The sequence below is a fragment of the Rutidosis leptorrhynchoides genome, chromosome 2 (genome assembly GCF_046630445.1).
Source record: "Rutidosis leptorrhynchoides isolate AG116_Rl617_1_P2 chromosome 2, CSIRO_AGI_Rlap_v1, whole genome shotgun sequence".
Taxonomy (NCBI): Eukaryota; Viridiplantae; Streptophyta; class Magnoliopsida; order Asterales; family Asteraceae; genus Rutidosis; species Rutidosis leptorrhynchoides.
In genome coordinates, this window is record NC_092334.1 from 140,449,042 (window position 1) to 140,461,187 (window position 12,146).

Here is a 12,146-nt window from a genome sequence, read left to right on the forward strand (position 1 = left end):
ATAAAATTAATTTTATAACTAATGAGAGTGGCATGGGAGTTGAAGCTCACATGCACTAGATTCCTTTCTTGGTCAAAAACATTCTCATTCTCCATATGCATAAGTACCAAGACATCTTGGAGACTTAACATACATAGAAAACACATCAAAACAACTTGAAAAAAACTGCACAATCCCTCTTCCATTGCTGTCTAGGCCGTGGCCTTTAGGAGCTCAAAAGGGATTCATTTCATTTTTTTTTCAAGCAATCTTCAAGTATAAATAAAATCCTAACTAAAGGCAAGGGTGTTGGTGGTTAGCTTGGGGTATAACAACTTGAGGTTTCATTGTTTTGGAGCTCCATTCATCATCATCATCTTCATCACTTACTACCTAGCTTGGAGAAGGTATAATCTCTTTTCATACTTGTAGTTTGTAAGCATATTTCATAACTTGATCCTAATTGGGTTTAACTTTAATTGGTTAAAGAAATACAAGTTTTAAATGGTAATACTTACATGCTTCCGCTTTAATTTGTTTCTTAAAAGATTTAAAGTATTATGAAACTTGTTAAATCCCAACAATGGTATCTAGAGCCGAAGTTGATGAAATATGCTTCGAGATGATTCCTTATACCCACTATATTTTTGCATTTTATGAACATGCATGCAAGTAAAATGCAAAAACTTTGATTTTTTTGGTGGGTTTGATGTTTGGCCGATTTTGGAAGCTCCAAAAATGGGTTTGGGCTCTTCCATTTTGGTCATATTTGTTCATATGTTGTAGTTCACAATCAATGCCTTGACCTTATGTTTGAATGCATGTGTGTTTGAATGATTTGTATTATTCATTTGGTATGTAATAATTAATTATTCATGTGGTTGTAATATTTATTCAATTGGTTTGTAATAATATTATTTTGGTTATGTAATTTGTTTTATATTTGGTATGTAAAATAGATTAGGTTGTAATTTCATTTTTAGACAAAATGTATTAGGATATATTTTGTAAAATGATGAAGATGTTGAAGACTTGAAGAACACAAGAAGATTGTATTTGGATGCAAGATTTAGTGGGAGATGTAAAATCTCCTACTTTGTGTTATGACTCATTACCCGGTGGCATTTTGTTTTCGGATAAACAAAATGCTTACCAAAAGGCTTGATTGTGAACATAATTGTTTTGCATGCATGGTTGTGTTGTTTGATTATGATTTGTATGTTTGGTTACTACAAGTTATCACACAAGTTAACAACAAGCAAAACTACATTTAATTGGTTAAATTACAAATAGTTAACAACATGCAAAACGACAAATTTAATTGGTTAAATTAAAAGTGGCAAAAGACCTTAATAAATGGTTATTAAGAACAAGAAAATGATCACATATATAAAACGGTTTATATCAAGTAATTGGCTAAATTACATAATATGAAAAATGGATTTTCACATGAACCACACACTAAATGCATGTTAGTGTATGGCACAAATGTTTTCTCAAACTAGAATTAAAGGAAACTTAAAACCCTTTACACTAGGTCAACAAGTTCAAACGTCATCCTATTGTATGACACTTAAAAATATTAGGGAACTTATAATGGGATAAAGGTCACCTAACCGTTATGAGCAAACTAATATGATTAAGGTAAATTTCTCACACTTGTGGGATAAAGGTCACCTAACCACTTGTATGTTGAGTTTACATATCTATACAAGTAGGACGACTTGATTTGGAAATCATGAACTTAGGGTCACCGAAGCATGAGGAACAAATAGGCGTTGATGGGATAAATATGCCGTGCAAAAGGATTGCATGATCCCATAATATAGAAGTTGCAAAAGGATTGCAATTGTCATATAAATGACTACCTAGCTAAATCAAATAACGGGATGAAGGTCACCTAACCGAAATTTGATTTACCGTTGGATTCTAATATTTAATAAAACAATTATATATAAAAGGGTATTATTTATTAAATTTAAAATCAATACTTAAATGAACTTTGTTAATTTTGTAGATGGCCGCAAATAACAACAACATGCAAAATGCACCACTTAACCTAAACAACCTATCATTAAGGTCTCTCCTCGAGAAAGACAAACTCAACCATACGAACTTTATGGATTGGTTCCGTAATCTTAGAATTGTCCTCAAACTTGAGGATAAGGCGTATGTGTTGGAAGACCCTATTCCCGATCAACCTGACGAGGATGATACGGAAGGCATGGCTTATTGGGATAAGTATTGCGCCGATTCGGTGCAAGTCGCTTGCCTAATGCTTGGGACTATGATACCCGAACTCCAAAAGGATTTCGAACATCATAGTGCATATGACATGATTACGCAATTGAAGGAGATGTTCCTTCAACAAGCACGTGTCAAGCGCTTCGAAACGGTTCGAGCGTTACATGCATGTCGTATGGATGACACCCAATCTGTATCCTCTTATGTCCTCAAAATGAAAAGCCTTATTGATCGCGCAAACCGTCTTAATCTCAACATATCTAATGAGCTAGCCACTGATCTTATCCTAAACTCCCTGTCAAAGAGGTTTGACCAATTTGTAATTAATTACAATATGAATGGGATGGATAAGACCATTGGTGAACTTCATGGCATGTTAAGGACGGCGGAAACTAGCATGGGTAAGAGGGCTTCACCCGTGCTAATGATCAATGATGGTGGGTCCAAAGGTAACAACACCTCTAAGCCAAAGGCGGCTAAAAGGAAAGGACCCGCCCATCAAGGCAAGGGAAAGGGGAGGATGGTTACCCCAACCAAAAACAAGAACAAGAAGCAAAAGGTTGCCGGACAAGCAAACCCCAAGGAAGACCCGTGCTTCGGTTGCGGTGAAATGGGTCACTGGAAACGAAATTGCCCGGTCTACCTTAAGGAGTTGAAGGAAAAGAGGGATGCGGGGCAATCCTCAGGTAACATATATATGGTATATATAGAGCTTAGTATTACTTCTTCTAATACATGGGTATTAGACACTGGATGTGGAGCTCACATTTGCAATTCTTTGCAGGGGTTCAAAAGAAGTAGCAAGCAAACGAGAACATCAAGTCTCTTTATGGGTAATGGAGCCAAAGTGCAAGTGAAGGCTCAAGGAGACTTTGTATTAAAACTTCCAAGTGGTTTGGAACTTATTTTGAACAATGTTTTGTATGCACCGGATTTATGTCGAAACATTATTTCAGTTTCCCGTTTAAAACAATGTGGTTTTTATCTTAATTTTGTTAATGATGATATCCACGTTTATTTAGATAATGTATTTTATTTTAAGGCTTCGCCTTCAAATGGAATTTATGAATTGGTTCATGATGACACATCATCTAGTAGCTCAATATACCATACTAGCACCAAGAAACTCAAAAGGGATTTGAGTGATTCCTACTTATGGCATTGTCGCCTTGGTCACATAAACAAGAATCGAATGCATACACTCCAAAAGAATGGCCTTTTGAAATCAAATGAACTAGACTCGTTTGATGTATGTGAATCTTGTTTACAAGGCAAAATGACTAAAGCACCTTTCAAAGGGACCTACGAAAGGGCTAAGGACTTATTGGGATTAATACATTCGGATGTATGTGGACCCTTTAAGCCCATAGCTAGGAACGGTGAAAGATACTTCGTTACTTTCATTGATGACTTCAGTCGTTTCGAATATGTCTACTTGTTAAGACATAAAGACGAAACTTTTGAAGCATTCAAAGAGTATCAAAACGAAGTACAAAATCAACTCAATAAGACAATTAAGGTACTTCGAACCGATAGAGGAGGTGAATACCTAAGCGATGCCTTCCAAGATCATCTTAGAAGTTGTGGGATTATCTCGCAACTTACTCCACCCGGGACACCACAGCTTAATGGTGTGTCCGAAAGGAGGAACCGAACCCTAATGGATATGGTTCGATCTATGATGGCTAGAATCTCGTTACCTCTATCATTTTGGGGTTATTGTCTATGCTCCGCGGCTCGTATTTTAAATATGGCCCCAACCAAGAAAGTGGAACGAACTCCTCATGAGATGTGGTTTGGAAAACCTCCATCTCTATCATACTTAAAGGTATGGGGATGTGAAGCTTATCCTAAGCGTTACGTCCCTAATAAGTTGAATGTTCGATCCACGAAGTGTATCTTCATAGGATATCCCAAGGATGATATGGGATACTATTTCTATGATCCAATCGAGCAAAATGTATTTGTTGCTCGAAAGGCTGAATTCCTTGAAACTAAGTTCCTATTGGAAGGAAATAGTGAAAGGAAGATAGATCTTGAAGAGATTCAAGATCAAGTAGATGATACACAATTGGTTGACACTAGCACTCAACATGAAAATGTCGAGAATGATCAGATGGATGATCAAAGTATACAAGACGTTCGCAGATCTGGTAGGATTAGTAATCCTCCTGAGAGATATGGGTTTCTCATGGATGATTGCTATGTGGTTGATTTGGATGAACCAACAAACTACTAAGATGCTTTATCAAGGATTGATAGAGATAAATGGCAGGAAGCCATGAACGCTGAGATGCAATCCATGTATGACAACCAAGTTTGGGAACTAGTTGTACAACCTACTAGCTCCAAGTTAGTTGATTGTAAATGGATTTTCAAGATGAAAACCGACATGCATGGAAACTTAAATACATATAAAGATAGACTTGTAGCAAAAGGTTTCACTCAAACTCAAGGGATTGACTATGATGAAACCTTTTCGCCTGTGGCAATGCTAAAGTCTATTAGGATATTATTTGCCATTGCTGCTCATTATGATTATGAAATATGGCAAATGGATGTCAAGACCGCTTTCCTAAATGGATATCTTGAGGAAGATGTCTATATGGTTCAACCTGAAGGTTTTGTCGATCCAAAACATCCTAACAAAGTATGTAAGTTAAAGAAGTCAATCTACGGATTGAAACAAGCATCTAGAATGTGGAATCATCGTTTTAATGAGGAAGCCAAGAAATTTGGCTTCATTAAAAATGGTGATGAAGCTTGTGTATACAAGAAAGCTAGTGGGAGCACTATCATGTTCCTTGTATTATATGTGGATGATATATTATTATTTGGGAATGATATCCCGACAATGCAAGGAGTTAAAACTTGGCTAAAAGGCTGCTTCTCCATTAAGGATCTTGAAGAAGCACAATACATTTTGGGGATTAGGATCTACAGGGATAGATCCAAGAAATTGATAGGTTTGAATCAAAGTGCATACATTGAAAAGATCTTGAAAAGGTTCAAGATGGAGAACTCTAAGAAAGGTTTGGTACCTATTCAAAGAGGAACGCTCCTTAGTTCATCTCAGTGCCCCACCACGAAAGATGAACAGGAGAGAATGAAGAAAGTCCCATATGCGTCTGCCATTGGGTCAATCATGTATGCAATGATATGCACTAGACCGGATGTGTCATGCGCTCTTAGCTTGACAAGTAGATACCAGAATAACCCAGGTAACAGTCATTGGATTGCTGTCAAATGTATATTGAAATACCTTAGGAGGACTAAGGATATGTTTCTGATATATGGGTCTGGTGAAGAGGAACTTGCTGTAAAAGGTTACGTGGATGCGAGTTTCCAAACTGATCGAGATGATTCTCGATCACAATCCGGTTATGTCTTCACACTAAATGGGGGTGCAGTCTCTTGGAAGAGTTCAAAACAGGATGTTGTTGCTTTATCCACTACAGAGTCGGAGTACATCGCCGCATCATTGGTAGCTCAGGAAGCTGCATGGATGAAGAAGTTCATCGACGACTTAGGAGTAGTCCCTTCCATTCAGGACCCTCTTGAGATCTTTTGTGACAACGAGGGTGCGATTGCTCAAATCAAAGAACCTCGTGCTCACCAAAAGACCCGTCACATTGAGCGGAGATTCAACTACATAAGGGATGAAGTTGAAAAGGGAAAGATATGTATTCGCAAAGTTCACACAGATCTTAATATAGCGGATCCTCTCACGAAGCTCTTACATGGAGCAAAACATGCAGGACATGTTTGTGCGTTAGGGCTTCGATATTCTAGTGATTGGTCATGATCTGTTTTAAGTATTGTAATGGAACGAAATTTGTTCAAACTCATTAATATAATTATGGTGTTAATTTATTAATCCTGAGTCAGGTTCCTATTTTGCATATTTTATCCATGAATAAGCTCTTATTCTAAATTCCGTAGTCGATCACATTTGTGGGAGCAAGTGTGAGGTTTAGACTATTATGAACTTGGATTGGTATACATTCATGGACTGAATGTGGGGCAAGGTTTCTACCAAGGTTCATAGATATTTGTGGGATACAAATATTGGAAGACCCGCTCTCAAGATTCACTGAATAGAGCCTTCGTGGTTGATCACATGAAATCTTGAGTAAAGGCGAATATCATTGTATCCTCTGACCTGAGATACATATTGGGTTCGGATATTTACCAAGTATTGTGCCTTGATTCTTTCCTTCGCTATTCTGAAATATGGTAGTTCACAAGGAAGAGCTCAGGCATAATGCAAGGTATATATTTAGGACGTATGTAGTCAAGATGGAATTTGTCCCTCTTATTCGTTGAGAGTCAGATGTCTAAGGCCTGATAAAGTTAAATCTAGAAGAGAGTGATCACTCTGTATCTCTTGGATTTAACATGACATCTAGGACGAAAGGAAATGATGAAAGATTTACCTAATCATATTCGAGATGGGAACTCGAAAGGGATGATGTTATTGAATGGCACAAAGTCATAACATGTTGGGGGTGATGGACGGTCGTTAGGTGGTATCCATCGCTTGCATTAATTTCTTATGTTTCTCGTGCAAGTGGGAGATTGAAGGTTTTTCGTATGCCCGAGAGACATATTTAATTAATGTGGCTAATGTGTTATGATCCAAGTCGGGTCATACCCAATAACAAGCTTACCGACACCTTATTCGTATTTGATCTTAGCGAATGGATCGTTGATTAAATACGCGACACTTGAACTTTAAGAAAAAAATGGTTTTCTTAAATATTACTTGATGTGTATATATATAAATTATGGAATAATTTATATAATATGGATTTAATTATTTATAGGTTAAATAATTAATAAATTTATGTTACATTTTATATAAATGGGTTTTATATAATATAATGTACATAAATATTAATATGGAAGTTTTATAAAACAAATTTTATAAAATTTAACTTTTATAAAATTAATTTTATAACTAATGAGAGTGGCATGGGAGTTGAAGCTCACATGCACTAGATTCCTTTCTTGGTCAAAAACATTCTCATTCTCCATATGCATAAGTACCAAGACATCTTGGAGACTTAACATACATTGAAAACACATCAAAACAACTTGAAAAAAACTGCACAATCCCTCTTCCATTGCTGTCTAGGCCGTGGCCTTTAGGAGCTCAAAAGGGATTCATTTCATTTTTTTTTCAAGCAATCTTCAAGTATAAATAAAATCCTAACTAAAGGCAAGGGTGTTGGTGGTTAGCTTGTGGTATAACAACTTGAGGTTTCATTGTTTTGGAGCTCCATTCATCATCATCATCTTCATCACTTACTACCTAGCTTGGAGAAGGTATAATCTCTTTTCATACTTGTAGTTTGTAAGCATATTTCATAACTTGATCCTAATTGGGTTTAACTTTAATTGGTTAAAGAAATACAAGTTTTAAATGGTAATACTTACATGCTTCCGCTTTAATTTGTTTCTTAAAAGATTTAAAGTATTATGAAACTTGTTAAATCCCAACAATATTATATATATATATATATATATATATATATATATATATATATATATATATATATTATTTTATTTTTATACATGAAACTAGCATAATAATAGAGTAGATGCATTTTTATATATCAAATGTATATGTTTAAGAATATGTCAAATCGTTAGGCCCAAGAAAAAATCGAATTAATCAGATCATAACCGAGTTAAACGTTAAACTTGTACCAAATTAACTAAACCGAACATATCTGCTCGGATGTGGTTAAATTTTTTGAATTATTTAATATTTGAAATTTGGTTATGAAAATAAAGAATAATTGTAAAAATTTAACCGCATCTACCATATTGTACTTTTTTCTGCATAATTAAATTATACTTAGAATCATAGATTTTGTTATGAAATAAACATTAATCACTAAAATTATGAGTAAAACCCGACTTATTATATATATATATATATATATATATATATATATATATATATATATATATATATATATATATATATATATATATATATATATATATATATTATTCAAATCATTCAAAATCAAACTCTAACATGTCCTTTAGTCCTTACCTTTACATAGAATTATCGGTTCACTATTTCATGTTCATTGGAGTAAATTACAATTTCTGTATGAAAACGTTATTATTAAAATAATTTAAATTAAAGTTATACACCGTAAATAACAGCTAACTATTACTCATTTCTCCATCAAATAAATTATGTTAATTTTCACTCCATGGTAATATGAGGCATGATGTGCATGCATGTCGTCCATAGGTTGAAAAGGTTCATTGTACCTGGACACTCATAAATAACTACATGTTGAACCACTAGTCTTTTACGAGTATTAAACGTCGTGTTTTACGAGTATTATTATTAAATTATTAAATATTAAATAAAACTATATTTATTAATTAAGGATGATGATATATCCAAAAAAAAAGCTATGTATAATGTTATTAGATTTATCAAAAAGCTTGTTGAATATATCATCACTCATTAATTAATGATTAATTACTAATTACTAAAGGGATTATCCCGCGTTGCTGAAAAACAGTGTCGAATCTAAAATCGTAATTCAAAGAGGTTTTAAAAAAATTTCCCGATAAATTAAATGAAAATAGAATGTGTTGAGCCGGGTTGAGTCAGATCGGGTCATTACAGTTTAAGTGCAACAAATATCAAACAATAACTATTAACTATATTACATAAACCTACAAATTTATCAAGTATGTAAGTAACTAGAAGGAAAAAAAATAAAAATAAAAATAAAAATAAAAAGCTAACTAATCATTATTCACACAATACATTTCAAAAGAGTAAGTTATAGATTGAGATTTTTTTTTTTTTTTTTTTTTTTTTTGAATATTGGTATTAACGTCGCTGATAGGGCCCATGAATTTGAGTAAAACGTACGAAAGAAGCTGGCGGTTAAAACCTAATGTCGAAACGTTTTTAAAACATAAGATAACCCGAGATTCAGTAAGATTTTAAGATATCATTGACTAGAATCAAAACTTCGAACAGCGTCTTGAATTTCCTAAAAATGTACATTATAAACCTGAAATCGTATTTTCTGAAGTTTAGTCAAAGCCTGAAACGCACGAACACTTTTATAGATAAGATTATTGTCGACTTTTATATTTTATATAAGGTAATTAATAATAACTTTCTAGGATATTGCATGCGTAGAAAGTCAAATATCTTTGACCAAAATTGCTTATTACGACTAACTTGATATAAATATTATTTTTAGTATTATCATTGTAATCACTAGTACGCATTAGATAACACTTATGGAATATGATTTAGCATGTTTTAGGTTGTTAGCGGTAAAACTGGCTACAAATTTGTGTTAACAAATATATGAAAAAGTGCTAATTTTATAACCAACATTTCGAATTTTTTTCAAAAGTCTTACATACTTTGCCATATAAAGATTTATACGTGTTTATTTATTTTTGGAACATCTCATCTACCTTTACCTTTCTTTGTATTTTCAGATGCCTCCGTGTATATTCATTACTGATGAGGATGAGCTCCCAGAGTCAATCCAGGTACAAGATAACCCCGTTGTATATGAGCCATTCATGAGGATGTGGATGAATAGAAAGATGAGGCATTTGAAAATTATCGATTTTAGGGAATAATGAGTAATTGTGGATGGGATGTTGAGTTAGAAGGGATTGTAGTTTTAGAACCAGGGGTCGACATCATCAGGCATGGAGAAATCCGTTTAGTTTTGATAAGAATATGTACGTCGAGCCATACGCTGAGTCCATGGCTACTTGGAGTTTTAACGAGGCTACTAGAAATTACAGTACTAAAGTTAGTGTACATTTCAGGCACCAAAATGTTGTTCACCACATGACATTGGCCCCATTCGCCCTGCTAGCCAGTTTATATGCAGAGAGACAGATGGATTCTCATGTGTTCACTAACGGGAGGATAGATCTCAGTCGGCTCTTGGGCAAATTTATCAAATGTGGTTCCATGGGAAGCTCGAATAAAAGCTTTGAAATTTAACAATCCGGACTACCGAATCCTCCACCACCTTATCTCACATTTCGTACTTCTTAAGTCACGACATGGTGGTGAAGTTAGCCAAAATGATCTTCGCCTATTGCGCCTTATGCTTGAAAATTAAAACATTCAAGTGGCATACTTTCTAGGAAGAGCACCAAACGTCGAGAGATCCTCTCGAAATACATTCTATCGAGTTTTGGGAGCCCTGGTTACACAAGTTCTTAAAGGGATAGGGTTATTGCAAGATATTGGTAGGATGCGATATCGGGCAACTACACGATCAAAGAGGATAGACTACCGTTTGTTGACTAGTTACAGATGATTATGATTGAGAGGAGTAAGTTGACAGTGCTTAGAGTCTTGCATGTCACAAATTTGGTTGATAGGTTGTTACCCGAGGTGGAGATAGGGGAGGACGAGTTCCGAACTGACGTACAGACATTTCGAGGAGTTAGGAGACAGGACAGGGCTGAGGATGCCCATGGTGAGGAGGATGATGATCCGATAACTGCAGGAGATCAAAGAGCATCTCTAGTAGATCATCCACATCCCAGGATTACAAGACATATGATTAACATTTGGGGGATATTTCGGCTGAGAGATTCTGGTTTTCCTAGGCTCAGACTATGGAGAACCACTTCCATGTTGATTCTCGCATAGTTAGAGAAAGAGGTTTCTCCCATCTTCCACATCATGTCCTCCCGATCAGAGCTCACCACTCGAGAAGGAGCACTGACTAGCCTTGCCCCAACATCACCAAATATACCCAACATACTAGAGTGTCTGATCCCATCCCTCATTCAACATTCTCTCACTACACTTCGGGCACTACAGCTGCCAGTGCCGACATCTCCGTGACGTATGATCTTACTACGAGTAGCTTTGGCACATCCACCATCATCCTCTGCTATTCGCATTCCTACATGAGCACACATCGACATATTGCTGCTACCACCCAGATGGAATCTGAAATTAATCAGGCATAAGACTTTGCATCAATGACCATAGGGTTGGAAGAGTCATTCATGACTGCATGATGGGGTTCTTCTCTTCCATTCAGTAGTAATTGGTTGCTTGGATCTGCCCGCATGTCACTACCCATGTCAAGAGAGCGCGTGAGGACTTCATATTTTCCAAACATGTTTACTGATGATGATCAAAAACTGGAGGATATCATGTTGATTGATCATGGGGAGGAAGGGACAGTCAGCACTTAGTATACCCCAAGGCATCAGGACGCAAACATAGCATGGACCGCCATATCCACAACAGTGACATCACTCTATCCTTTCCACTTTATCTTTATAAACATTATGCTATGATTCACTACATTTTTATTTCCCTATTTCAGTACTATGAGTTTCATGGTTTGTACATCCGTGTTTCAGATGTCGTACTTAGATTTACATTATGTGTTGTTTAATTTATGTTTACCATGATTACTATTATGATTAAATAAATGAACCATACAAACGACGTCTCAAAAATTACAAATGGAGACACATCATGGAAGCAAGACAAGGCAAGCTGAAGAGTTTCGAGAATGACACCAACGCTTTACCTAACACAAAAGGTGCATCGCAAATTTATACGTCTCAAAACCATAGGGGAGTCACTACATTCCTTCACAGTTCTCTAGAATAGAATTTTTCATACAATAAACTGCACCACTTTAAACTTGAAGTGTGGGATTCACTTCCCACCAACATAACCTTAAAATAACTACATCTAGAAATGGTTTTAAAAACTAAGTGTGGGATACTTCATATCACCAACCACCTGAGGTAAAACATTGAGAACAATGTAGTTTTCAAGTGTGGGATAACAGTATTGTACAATTAGATTCTTGTAAAATCTCAAGTGCCGTAAAACGTTAATTTTTTTTTAAAAAAAATTAAAA